Source organism: Megascapheus bottae, chromosome 10 (assembly GCF_031878675.1).
Source record: "Megascapheus bottae isolate mThoBot1 chromosome 10, mThoBot2.hap1, whole genome shotgun sequence".
Taxonomy (NCBI): domain Eukaryota; kingdom Metazoa; phylum Chordata; class Mammalia; order Rodentia; family Geomyidae; genus Megascapheus; species Megascapheus bottae.
Window position 1 is genome coordinate 3432803 of NC_143518.1, and position 12232 is coordinate 3445034.

Here is a 12232-nt window from a genome sequence, read left to right on the forward strand (position 1 = left end):
CTGGATCATACAAGTGCTAAGCCACTGAGCTCAGCTTCAAAGCCCAGACCTGCTGGTTAGAAAGCTCACATTTTCCCCACAGATGTGATTCCTCCCCTCCGTCTCCCCCTCCCCCTGCCCCAGCTTCCCTGAGAAGTACCTGCTCAGTGATGCAAGTCAGTATGTAGTGTCAAAGGAATATTCATCTTTTCTAATGATGCTTTTGGAAAAAAGGAATAGAAGTAGGAAAGAAATACGGTTATTTGCTGTGACCCATTCGTTCTTCTTGGGATTTCCCACCCCTCTCTCTACTGAAGTCTCAAATAGTTTTGTGACTTATTAAGTACCTAAAAAAGATCAAACTAGTCACAGTTTCAGGCTCAGCCTCACCAAACTTGACAGAAATTTTTAAAATCTCAATGTCCTCAAATACAAGAATGGGAATTATAGCAATGCTTTGGTAATAAGATTGTGGTCTGTAACATTGAAGGCAAGTGCACCAGCTTGCCCATAGGCCTCAATATTTATTATTATTATTATTATTACTATATCAACACAAAATGAATACTTTTGCATTTGTGGGAAAGTAACAAGAAGTGGCATAAAATGAACAGATTGAGGACAGAAATGATAACTTATTACTCTCCATACTTTCCAATACAGTATTCCTACAGTGACCTGGAGATTATAGATAGGTCAGAGCTGTGAACCCACATTGTAGCAGGGCCCTCCTTTGAAACGGGTGCTAGACTTCAGACAGAAAGGCAGAAGTGACTGCGAGTTTGGGTGTGTCTGTGGTGAGTATGTGAGAGGTAGCCAGGGCCACTCAAATGTGACCTATGGCTTTTACCTCCCCAAGCACAGCGAGCAGGGCTTTCTCCACCGAGCGGCAGGGGAAGGAGTACAGCATCACCACTTGCTGAGGCCCCAAGTTAATCAAGCAATGAGTGATTCCAGGTCATAGCAAAGATGGGTATGCAAACCTCCACATGGAACACAAGAGAACTGATTTTAGGTTTCTTTATTAATAGACATGTGTACAGTTGATAGATTTGTAGTATAAATATGAGGGTGTATGACCTCTTAAAAGGGACCAGTAAATAAAAGCAATACATGTAGGCCCCATATTTTGAGTTATCAAAACTAGCAACAATAAAAACCAGGCCCAGATGGTTTATCTCTGTAATTCTAGCTACTCGGAAGTCTGAGATTTGAGGATTGTAGTTCAGGGCCAGCCTGGATGGAAGGTCCAGGAGATTCTTATCTTTAATTAACAATCAAGAAAGCCAGAGGTAAAGGAGAGGCTCAAGTGATAGAGTACTAGAGTATTTTGAACAAAAATCTCCCCCTCCCACTCCCTCTCTCTCTCTCTCTCTCTCTCTCTCTCTCTCTCTCTCTCTCTCTCTCTCTCTCTCTCTCTCTCTCTCTCTTTCTCTCTCTCTCACACACACACACACACACACACACACACACACACACAGCACCAATAATTGCTTTAATTTCATGTTCTGTATATCATCTTTTGTAGATACTTGATGTGCCAGCTTAGAGTCTTTGGCTTTTCTATGAGTGTATGTCAAAGTTGGCTGAGTGTTAATCCTTAGTATGTCAAATCAAATACATGATCACTTCCTAACAGACACTTAGAGAGAGCAGAGCTCAGTTAAAATCTACCAGTAATTAGAGTCAACACTAGATGTGTTAATAGGACTCTAGTTAATGGATGTGCTAATTATTCTTCTCTGCAATAGGCCCTGGCACCTGTTTGGTTTCTACTTAGGGCAAATATAGACCCTAGAACTTTAGATTAAAAAGGTTATCTGGAACAACCCCACATTATACATTGGCATGGCTTTAAACTCTGAGGCACATGTCAATTGTAGAGCCTCTGGTTTGAGAGAAAGTCTAACATGGTGTCAATGTTGAAAATCTGTACCTAGAATGGATGTGGCTAATAGTGAGACTGAATAGGTAAGGATAAATGGCTAACCTGAAGACTGCTGTGATTAATGGCAGTTCTTTTGGGATCAATCAATATCGGGACCACTATTTTCTAGTATATTTATTAACAACCTGGAAGATGGATGACGTGAAAAGTAGTGGAATTTGTTGGTGACAAAATTGAAAGATTAAGGAAGATAATGAACTACTGCTGAAAAACATAGCCTAAAAACAAAACTCATGCCTTAAACGAAGATAAGTAAGCAGAAGAGAAGGAAATTTGGGTACACTGAAGTCTCTGGAAGGAAAAATAAAGATGAGCCATAGTGTCTATTACGAGTATTATTGAAGTAGAACCTCTTCTGTTTTCTTGAGGTCAGGCTAAGTTTAAGGACTCTGGGAATTTCTGTGGATGATTTTGAAATAAGTAGGAGTAAACCATGTCAATAGGTGTTCATTCTTCCATAGGTGTCACAAACAGCCCAATGTGGTCCTTTCCTTAGTGTTTTCTTGTCACTAATCAGAACTCTCCCTTGACTTGTCCACCATATTCCAATTCCTACAGCTCATGATAAATGGGAGGCAGAGGACGGGCAAGGACAAGACAGATCCTTCAAAAGAATTATCCCAGTTACCTATTTTCTTGAACTGCACCTTGCCTCTAATGGCACGTTCAAGTATCAGTTCAGTTTTATTAACCCATTGATGAAGTTAGCATACTCATGAATTAATCACCTCTCCATAGCCGCATTCATGGGAGACTAAGCCTTCAACACAGGACCCTTTGGGAGCCTTTCCAAACCATAACATAGATAGTCTCAAGTTTTAGCATTTATTTGCCTGCAACAGTAGTGGCTCTTTTATTAATCCTGGCAGCCACTTTCTTTGTTGGTTTCTTGTGATCCTGATTTCAGCACTGGTACTCTGAAGTCTCTCTTGTATTAAAAAAAAAAGTACATGGAAAAAGAGAGTGAGAGAAAACGGGACAGGGGAGAGATACAGGACAAAAAATACTCAAATAAGTACGAATTGTCCCATGTAACATTTCATGATTGGTGCAGGAAATGCTTTTGTGTCTTGTGACAGGAACTGATTTTGCTTCAACTCCATTGCTTCTCCAGGTACAAGTGGGTCTCAGTTGCTTGTGATGTGTCAACAGCCCAGATAGACTGCTGTGTTTCAACATTTTCTAGGAAATATCCATTATTTCCTTAGATGGGAGGGAGGCCAAAAGTCCAAGGTCCATTTAGAAGTAGAATTAGGAAAGCCTACAGAGTAGGAGAAGATCTTCAATAAACATACAACAGACAAAGGCCTCATATCTAAAATATATCAACAGCTCAAAAAATTGAATCACCCCAAAACTAATCTCCAAAGAAACAATCATCCCATTAAAAAATGGGCCAAAGACTTAAAGAGAGTCTTCTCTGAAGAAGAAATGAGAATGGCCTATAGACACACGAAGAAATGCTCGACATCTCTGGCCATAAAAGAAATGCAAATCAAAACAACTCTAAGATTCCACCTCACTCCAGTTAGAATGGCCATGATGAAGAAATCTAATAACAGATGCTGGAGGGGATATGGCCAGGAGGGATCACTACTACACTGTTGGTGGGAGTGCAAACTCGTTCAACCACTATGGAAAGCAGTTCCTCAAAAGACTAAACATAGAGTTCCCCTATGACCCAGCAATTCCACTACTTGGCATTTACCCAACCATCCAGAAACTAGGGCATACTAAATCCACTAGCACAACAATGTTCATTGCAGCACTCTTTACTATAGCAAAGATATGGACCCAACCTAGATGTCCCTCAGTTGATGAGTGGATCAACAAGATGTGGTATTTGTACACAATGGAATTCTATGCTGCTGTCAGAAAGAACAACATTGCACCATTTGTTAGGAAATGGAAAGACTTAGAAAAAAATCATATTAAGTGAAGTAAGCCAGACTCAAAGGAACATAGGCTCAATGGTTTCCCTCATTTGCCATAATCAGTAGAAACCTTGGACTCTTCTAGCAGAGATTTATAATAGAACAAAGCCTAGATACATAAGGTCATATAGTATGATGCTAAATGAAAGGACCTCCAGGATATAGAAACTAAAGCCATATAATGAGTGACTTTTGTCCTTAATATACTATGTTATCTTTCATCTCTTTTGCTGTTGTCCCTTGGTTATTGCATATTGTTACAGTATCTTACCTTGTTATCTGATATATTGTATATGTGCATGTTTGGTTATTTGAAATCGGATAAGGAAGGGAAGAAAACAAGAGGAGGGGAGGGAGTAAGGAGAGGAAAATGGGGACAAGACATGAGAAAGGGTATCAATGTTTGTGAAGTAATGCACCTTCTATCTGGTAAATATAATGTAACCCTTCTATTAATTACAATAAAAATATATGGAAAAAAGAAGTAGAATTAGTAGAATTTTGATATTTTGGCTGCTTGTCATTTGGATCCATATATACGTAGAGGTGCATATATGTTTGAGCATAAATATATACTCATTATATATATATGTATACATGCATGTGTATATCATGCATGTATTACAATCTACTCTATTATTCACATATATTATACATATATAATATATTAGTGTATTGTGTTATACAAATATATAATTCTCTCTAATATATTATATATTATATGTAGATGATATACACATATATGTCACATATCATATCTTGCATATTAACTTATACATAGACGCACATACATTTAGTTTAGTTCAGGCTACTAAAATAAGAACACCAAAGATATATTGGTTGGCTTAAACATTAAACACCTAATTTTCATACTTCTGGAGATTAATTAAAAGGCAGGTAGAGTTGTCAGCATGTTTGGGTGCTGGTTACAATCCTTTCCCTGAGTCCTTAAATGGTAGAAAAAAAAGAGTTGTCTTTCCCCAAATTGTTATACAGATACTGATCTGATTATTAAGGCTCATGTCCTCCCAGAGTCCATCTCCAAACAGTAACACTGAGATTAGAGTGTTAGAATGTGGATATTGGAGAGGAATAAACATTATATCCACAATGTACATATAAGTACACACGTGTGCTTACATATACATATATTATACGTGCACACATAAGTATATGTATTACATACCTCTATATTGTATATATAATATATTATATATTTGTATATTATATATAAGTAGACCTACATGTCTATTTATACACATATGTGTGTAAACATTTTTATAGGAGCTGAGACCACTCATAAAAATCATGTTAAGAAACTTAAAATGTTGAAAGTAACTGAGGTTAACTATGGAAAGCAGTATGGCAGTTCCTCAAAAGACTAAACATAGAGCTCCCCTATGACCCAGCAATTCCACTACATGGCATTTACCCAACCATCCAGGAACAAGGGCATACTAAATCCACTAGCACAACAATGTTCATTGCAGCACTATTCACCATAGCAAAGATATGGAACCAACCTAGATGTCCCTCAGTTGATGAGTGGATCAACAAGATGTGGTATTTGTACACAATAGAATTCTATGCTGCTGTCAGAAAGAATGACATCGCACCATTTGTTAGGAAATGGAAAGACTTAGAAAAAAATCATATTAAGTGAAGTAAGCCAGACTCAAAGGAACATAGGCTCAATGGTTTCCCTCATTTGCCATAATCAGTAGAAACCTTGGACTCTTCTAGCAGAGATTTGCAATAGAGCAAAACCTAGATTCATAAGGCCATATAAAATGATGCTAAATGAAATGACCTCTAGGATATAAAAATAGTAGCCATATAATGAGTGATTGTTGTCCTTAATGTACTATGTTATCTCTCATCTCTTTTGCTGTCCCTTGGTTATCTCATTTTGTTACAGTATTTCACTTTGTTATCTGATATATTGGATATATGCATATTTGGTTATTTGAAATTGGATAGGAAAGGGGGGAAAAAGATGAGGGTGGGAGTGGGGGGGAGGGATATGGGGACCAAGACATGAGAAGGAGTATCAGTGTATGTGAAGTAATGTACCTTCCATCTGGCGAATGTATTGTAACCCTTCTATTAATTACAATAATAAATATATGAAAAAAAACTACGGCACATTGACTTTAACTCACCCTACTATTTTCAACTGCATTGTATTGTTCACAACTATATCACTTGCTTAAAATTCAGCCTCAGTGCTGGTATTTCAACTCAAAACACATACTGCAACAAGTAAACACAGACCAAATATAGAGTTGGAATAAATGTCTTTCTAAGCAAAAAAAAAAAAAAGAAAGTAACTGAGGTTAGAATTGTTTTTTTTTTTTTTAGAGTCTTGATTGTTACAATAACCTTTGAAATTGTAGAAGTAACAGAGGAAACCATACGTTTTATTCTCAATCCACTTTCATCACATAAAACTGGTTATGACTGTGTCTGTTCCTGATGCATGCTTGCACAGTCATGTAGCTAAGGCACCCAGGGTTTGAGTCTTGAATTAAGCTCTTATTGTACTCATGGAAATCCACAGCTGTAGAAAGCAAAATGACATTGGATTGACATTTATCTATGTGAATTCTATATGAATTTGATAATGCCCATAGCAGTGGCATATCTGGTTTTGAAGTATATTGATACATATAATAGATATTATAGGTATTATGTCCTATTGGAAGCCTCTGAATAAAATTAGATGTTCACTACTGTTTAAAATTATCTAGAATGACTTCACTATCAAACAGCTTCATCAATCTAATGTACCATCACCATCCATAAACTTGAAAACAAGAATAAACTTAAATGAAAATAATTATTTCAAGTTATTGCCAGGTGCTGGTGGGCTCGTGCCTGTAATCTTAACTACTCAGGAAGCTCAATTCAAAGCCAGGCCAAGAAGACAACTGTGAGAGGTAATCTCCATATAACCAGCAGAAATTCAGAAATGGCAATGGGTAAAAAGGAAAAGGAATGTGCCTTGGCTCTAAGTTCAATTGCCACTGCTGGCATACACACATATAAAATCTTACAATGAGTACAAAGTGAGATTATATATTCACATATATAACATATAGTACAAATAGATATATATTGCATAGACATGTTATAAACACTGTATAAATGATAATATCCTATATCTACATATGAATACATTCACAGTACATATTTGTGACTATCCTTCATAAAATCCTGTGTGTAGCAGAAGTATTTTGGTATAAATTAAATCTTCATTGCATCTTACTGATAGAATTTAAGGCAATAGGATATAATTTTTTAAGTGATAAAGCATGGGTGGGAAAGAGCCTTCTTATATACATCTCAGGAATAAGATTTTAATTGTGATGCATTCACATAAAGGTTACCTCTATTTTTATGCACAAACATATATGCAGTGAAAATGGGATATTGTAAAGGGAAAAACCTTCACCAGTAGAATTGTTCATACTTGAGAAACTAATAAGCCTATGATAATGAATTCATTAGGTTAAAGAGAAATCAAATTATTAATCTATACCATATATCTATGCTGTGAGGTCTAAATATTGAATAAAATATGCATGGAAAACATCTCATCTTATGACCCTTGTGTCCTACTGAAACATTTCCAAAGTGAAATTTTTTTCTTTTCATATATTTTTTATTGTAATTGTAATTGATAGAAGGGTTACATTATATTCACCAGATAGAAGGTGCATTACTTCACAAACATTGATACTCTTTCTCATGTCTTGGTCCCCACTTCCCTCCTCCCACCCCCACCCCTTATCTTGCTTTCTCCCCTTCCCTATCCAATTTCAAATAACCAAAAACACATATATACAATATATCAGATAACAAGGTGAAATACTGTAACAATATGAGATAACCAAGGGACAGCAAAAGAGATGAGAGATAACAGTACATTAAGGACAACAATCACTCATTGTATGGCTTTTGTTTCTATATCCTGGAGGTCCTTTCATCAAAGTGAATTTAAAAAAAAAATCTCAGTGAAATTGTTTTGTGTCTTCATGATCTCAGTGGTAGAGTAAGGATTTTCTTCCATCGTCTGTTGTAACTGTCATTATGGTGTAGTGAGGTAATTTGCTCAAACAGCTGCTCTAATGAGTAAACCTTTCCATCTGGCATTTCCAATATAGACACAAACAACCTCATCAATTGAAAAAAAAAAGAAAGAAAAGAAAAACTCCATGCCGTGAGAAGGAAGAATTCTATTTTTTGAAATCTCTTTGAACTATGCACAGGCTCACAGGGGTTTTCAAGTGATGACTAGTTCTGTTTCTTCTGGTGGAGTTACTCTGTTTCTTCCCAGGCAAAAGGTACAAAAACTTGGCCAGAACTTTCTGCCATGTTCATAAAATGTCTCCTCTGGATGGTTTATAAAATAACTCAGTGCATAGTTTAATGGAAATGCCCAATAATAACAGAAAAATTACATGAGGAGTGTTCTGTGGCATTTTAACTTGATTCTGGAATGGATAAACAAACATGAATTACACAATAGTTTAACTTTTAACTTTCTTTCATTCTGAGAAATTACCAGATCCTTCATGCAGTGTCATGTTCCATTCAGAAATCCTTGGCAGTTCGTACTGTGATTTTACCAGCAGTTATACAAATCAAGCTTTATTTGCATAAATCATGAAAAACTCTATTTTATAATCCTCATGTATGCTAATTGCTTGGGGGTGAGCTTTTATGAAATACTATTTGCCTTTACCAAACATCTGTTATTTTTCTTTGTCAGTCCTGGGTTTGATCTCAGGCTCTGAGCACTGTCCTTGGGCTTTCTCTCTCAAATCTAGTGCTCTACCAGTTGGGTCACAGTACCACTTCTGACTTTTTCTGTGTATGTGACACAGAGGAATCAAACTCAGGAATTCGTGCATGCTAGGCAAGCACTCTACCACTAGGCCATGCTCCCAACCCATTTTTCTTCATTTTAAACTACAGACACTTTTACTTCTGATGAGTCCAACATAGGCTAATCAAGTTTCATTTCCATAATGTAGTCTTAGTCTTAGAACTGTAGACATTGTTATATCTCAAGTTTTTCCTCTTAGGTTATAATTAAATCTGGGCTTGCGCAACTGGGTAAAAATAAAGTCAACGGGTTTAGGTTAAAATTGGATTCCTTAGTTTGGATCTCACTGAATGAGCCATCATCGAAGGACTAAATAAATGCTTATTAAAATGGAAGCTATAGAGATGAATATATCTGGGATTCTCCCTTTCACTCTGGTCCATAGATGAGTCTGAGATGGATGATTCAGGCACAGTCTTGGCATGCCTGTGCTTCCTGCCCAAAGATCATAAGCTTTTGGAGAAAGACGTAGCAGAGACTTTAATTTTCTCTGTGACTCCAAGGCATAATGGAAAGTTAATGTGCAACATATCAAGGTTATGGCAAACCATTATTGTCTAGGAGAAAAAAACTGCTTTCTGCCTTCCAAACACTCGCACATATCAAGATAATATATTATTAAGAAACCACTGTGTTTGTCATTGTCAATTGTAGTAAAGGATATTTTCCAGTACTGAATATCTGTCTTTGTCATTGTCAATTGCAGTAAAGGATATTTTCCAGTACTAAGTTATTTAGGAAAAAAGTTACTAAACCTCTAAAACTCTATCTTGAAATGTTGAACAACTTAAAAAGAAACACTTTGTTCATAAACAAAAAAGTAGATCCGTCTTAAGTAACATAAGTATAATAAGAGGTTTTGTTCAACAAGTGCCATGTGCTTAGCCTTGGTCAGTACAGAGAGTGTAAAAAGAACAGCAAAGTCTTTGTGGTCTTTGAGTTGTAAATCAGTAGTTCTCAGAATCTTTCTTTAACCGGTATGCCTTTAATGGTCTTAAAAATCTGCATGCTCTTCAGGCTGGTTCTGATATAAACAGCTGGTGAAGAATTATGATTCTATCTGAAAATGATGACAAACATTAGCATCAATAACACATCCCATATGCCCTTATCATCTGACTCTCTGATATGCGTATCTTGACTCACAAACTCAAGGGTTGAAGGAAAGCCTTGGACTAGCATGACATGGTAACAGATTTATGATTTGGAGAGAGAATATGTGATGGTTAACATTTTCCACATAGAAATGATTTAAAGGGGTGGCATTCTTTTATCATTAAAAAGGCTAGAATCTGGGAGCCAATGCCTATAATTCGAGCTACTCAGGAGGCTGAGATCTGAGGATGGGCATTTGAAGCCAGCCCTAGCAGAAAAGTCTGTGAGGTGGATGGAAAGAGTGACATTGATCTGCATGTGTTATACCCATAACCTGATTTGTTGAACTGGAAATCATTTGTGTAATTACTCAAAGTTTGTTATTTTTTTGTTTTGTTTTGTTTTTTTCTTTTTGCCAATCCTGGGGCTTGAACTCAGGGCCTAAGCACTGTCCTTGGGCTTTTTCTCACAGGCTATCTCTCTGTCACTTGAGCCACAGAACCACTTCTGGCTTTTTTCTATGTATGTGGTAATGAAGAATCGAACCCAGATCTTCATACACGCTAGACAAGCACTCTTACCACTCGGCCAAACTCCTGGCCCTATTTGCAGGTGTTATGGCTCAAGTGGCAGAGTGCTAGCCTTAAGGAAAAAGTCCAAGGACAATGCTCAGGCCCTGAGTTCTAGCCCCAGGACTGAGGGAAAAATAGGCTATGTGTTTCTTGTCTCCAATTACTCAGCACAAAGCTAGAAGTATGGTAGGAAGACTATAACTGAAGTAGTCGTAGAGCACCAACTTACCAACCTTCAGTAGACAAAACTAAAGGGTAGTGCCCAGGCTGTAAGTTCAATCTCCAGTACCACGATTAAAAAAAATACATAGACATTAAAGAGCCATAGGTTTATGAGATAATGTAGATCTGTGACAGAGCACTGGTCTAGCATATACAAGACTCAACATTAGCTATAGCGCTACCACACCAAATAAATTAAAGTAACACAAACAAGGAAGAATCCAAATGAAAATGTTCATTGGCTAAAGTTTAAAAGGGTGGGATTAGATCAAAGAAAATGGCATTAAGAAAATAAAATGGTTGCTGTTAAAACTAGTACAAAGTATCCAAACTAAAGTTTAGGGCTGGGAATGTATTTGCCTAGTACACACAAGTTTTGGTTTCAGTCGAGTACCAGGAGTGAGGGAAGGAAAGAAGAAAGGAAGGAAGGAAGGAAGGAAGGAAGGAAGGAAGGAAGGAAGGAAGGAAGGAAGGAAGGAAGGAAGAAAGGAAAGAAGGAAGGAAGGAAGGAAGGAAGGAAGGAAGGAAGGAAGGAAGGAAGAGAGGGAGTGAGGGAGGGAAGGAGGGAGGGAGGGAGGGAGGAGAAATAGGCCTTGAAACACAGAAAGACAAATATGGATTTCTTTGCCCCTGGTATATTAAATGGAAATCCAAATAGTATTAAAAAGAAAACTTTGTCATTCTGTCCATATTTCTCTATTTTTCTCTTTAGGAACTAATAATTTGCAGTATTCATCTTAGTGTTAAAGGAAGAGAAGGTGTGAGAGAGAAGCCTCTAGAAATAAGTCATGTGAGTGTCTTCCTGGTGCTTATTTAGCTTCCTCAGAAAGCTGTGATAAAAGAAGGAGCTATAATCTAAGCCTAAAATAATTAGTAAAACTATTTATTAAGGAGAATATCAATATTTTACCAGTGCTCATCTTACCTCATTACTGGGGCTACGTCCTCACATGTGCTCAGATGACTGGTACTGGGGGAAGTTGTCATCATATTATACTTTACCTCCATAGTCGCCTGGTAGATTAGTTGGTTCAGGCCTTCACCAACCAGGTACTTTAAACAGCATGTAAGTTATTTGTGGTTTGGAAACTAAAGGTTATGTTGATGAGGATTTTGGAGAATTTAGTTTCTGTTGAGGATACCCTTTCTGGCTAGAGATGATTATCTTTTCACTGTATCCTTCATTTTTGTTGTGTATGAACAGAAGAGAGAGATATAGAAGATGCAGAGGAAGATGAAGAAGGAGGGAGAGGGAGAAGAAGAAGTAGAGAGAGAGAGTGAAATTGTAAGAGAGAGCTTTGATGGCTTCATCTTTTCCTATAAGGACATTCAATCTGATTAGACTTTATTAACCTCAGTTATTTCTCAAGAGAACTGAAAGCAATCGTGGGGTTTGGAGCTTTAGTGTGAATTTGGTGGAGCACACTTCTATCCACAGAACAAAATTAAGAAACATTTATGGTAGGATCCATTATAAGCCATTTGTGTGTTAGAGCAATGGGCACATTCCTCATTCCTCTTAATAGGTGCACTCTATACATTAGGGTGAACAACCACAGAATGCATAGAGGAGAGCACAGACTCAATTTGT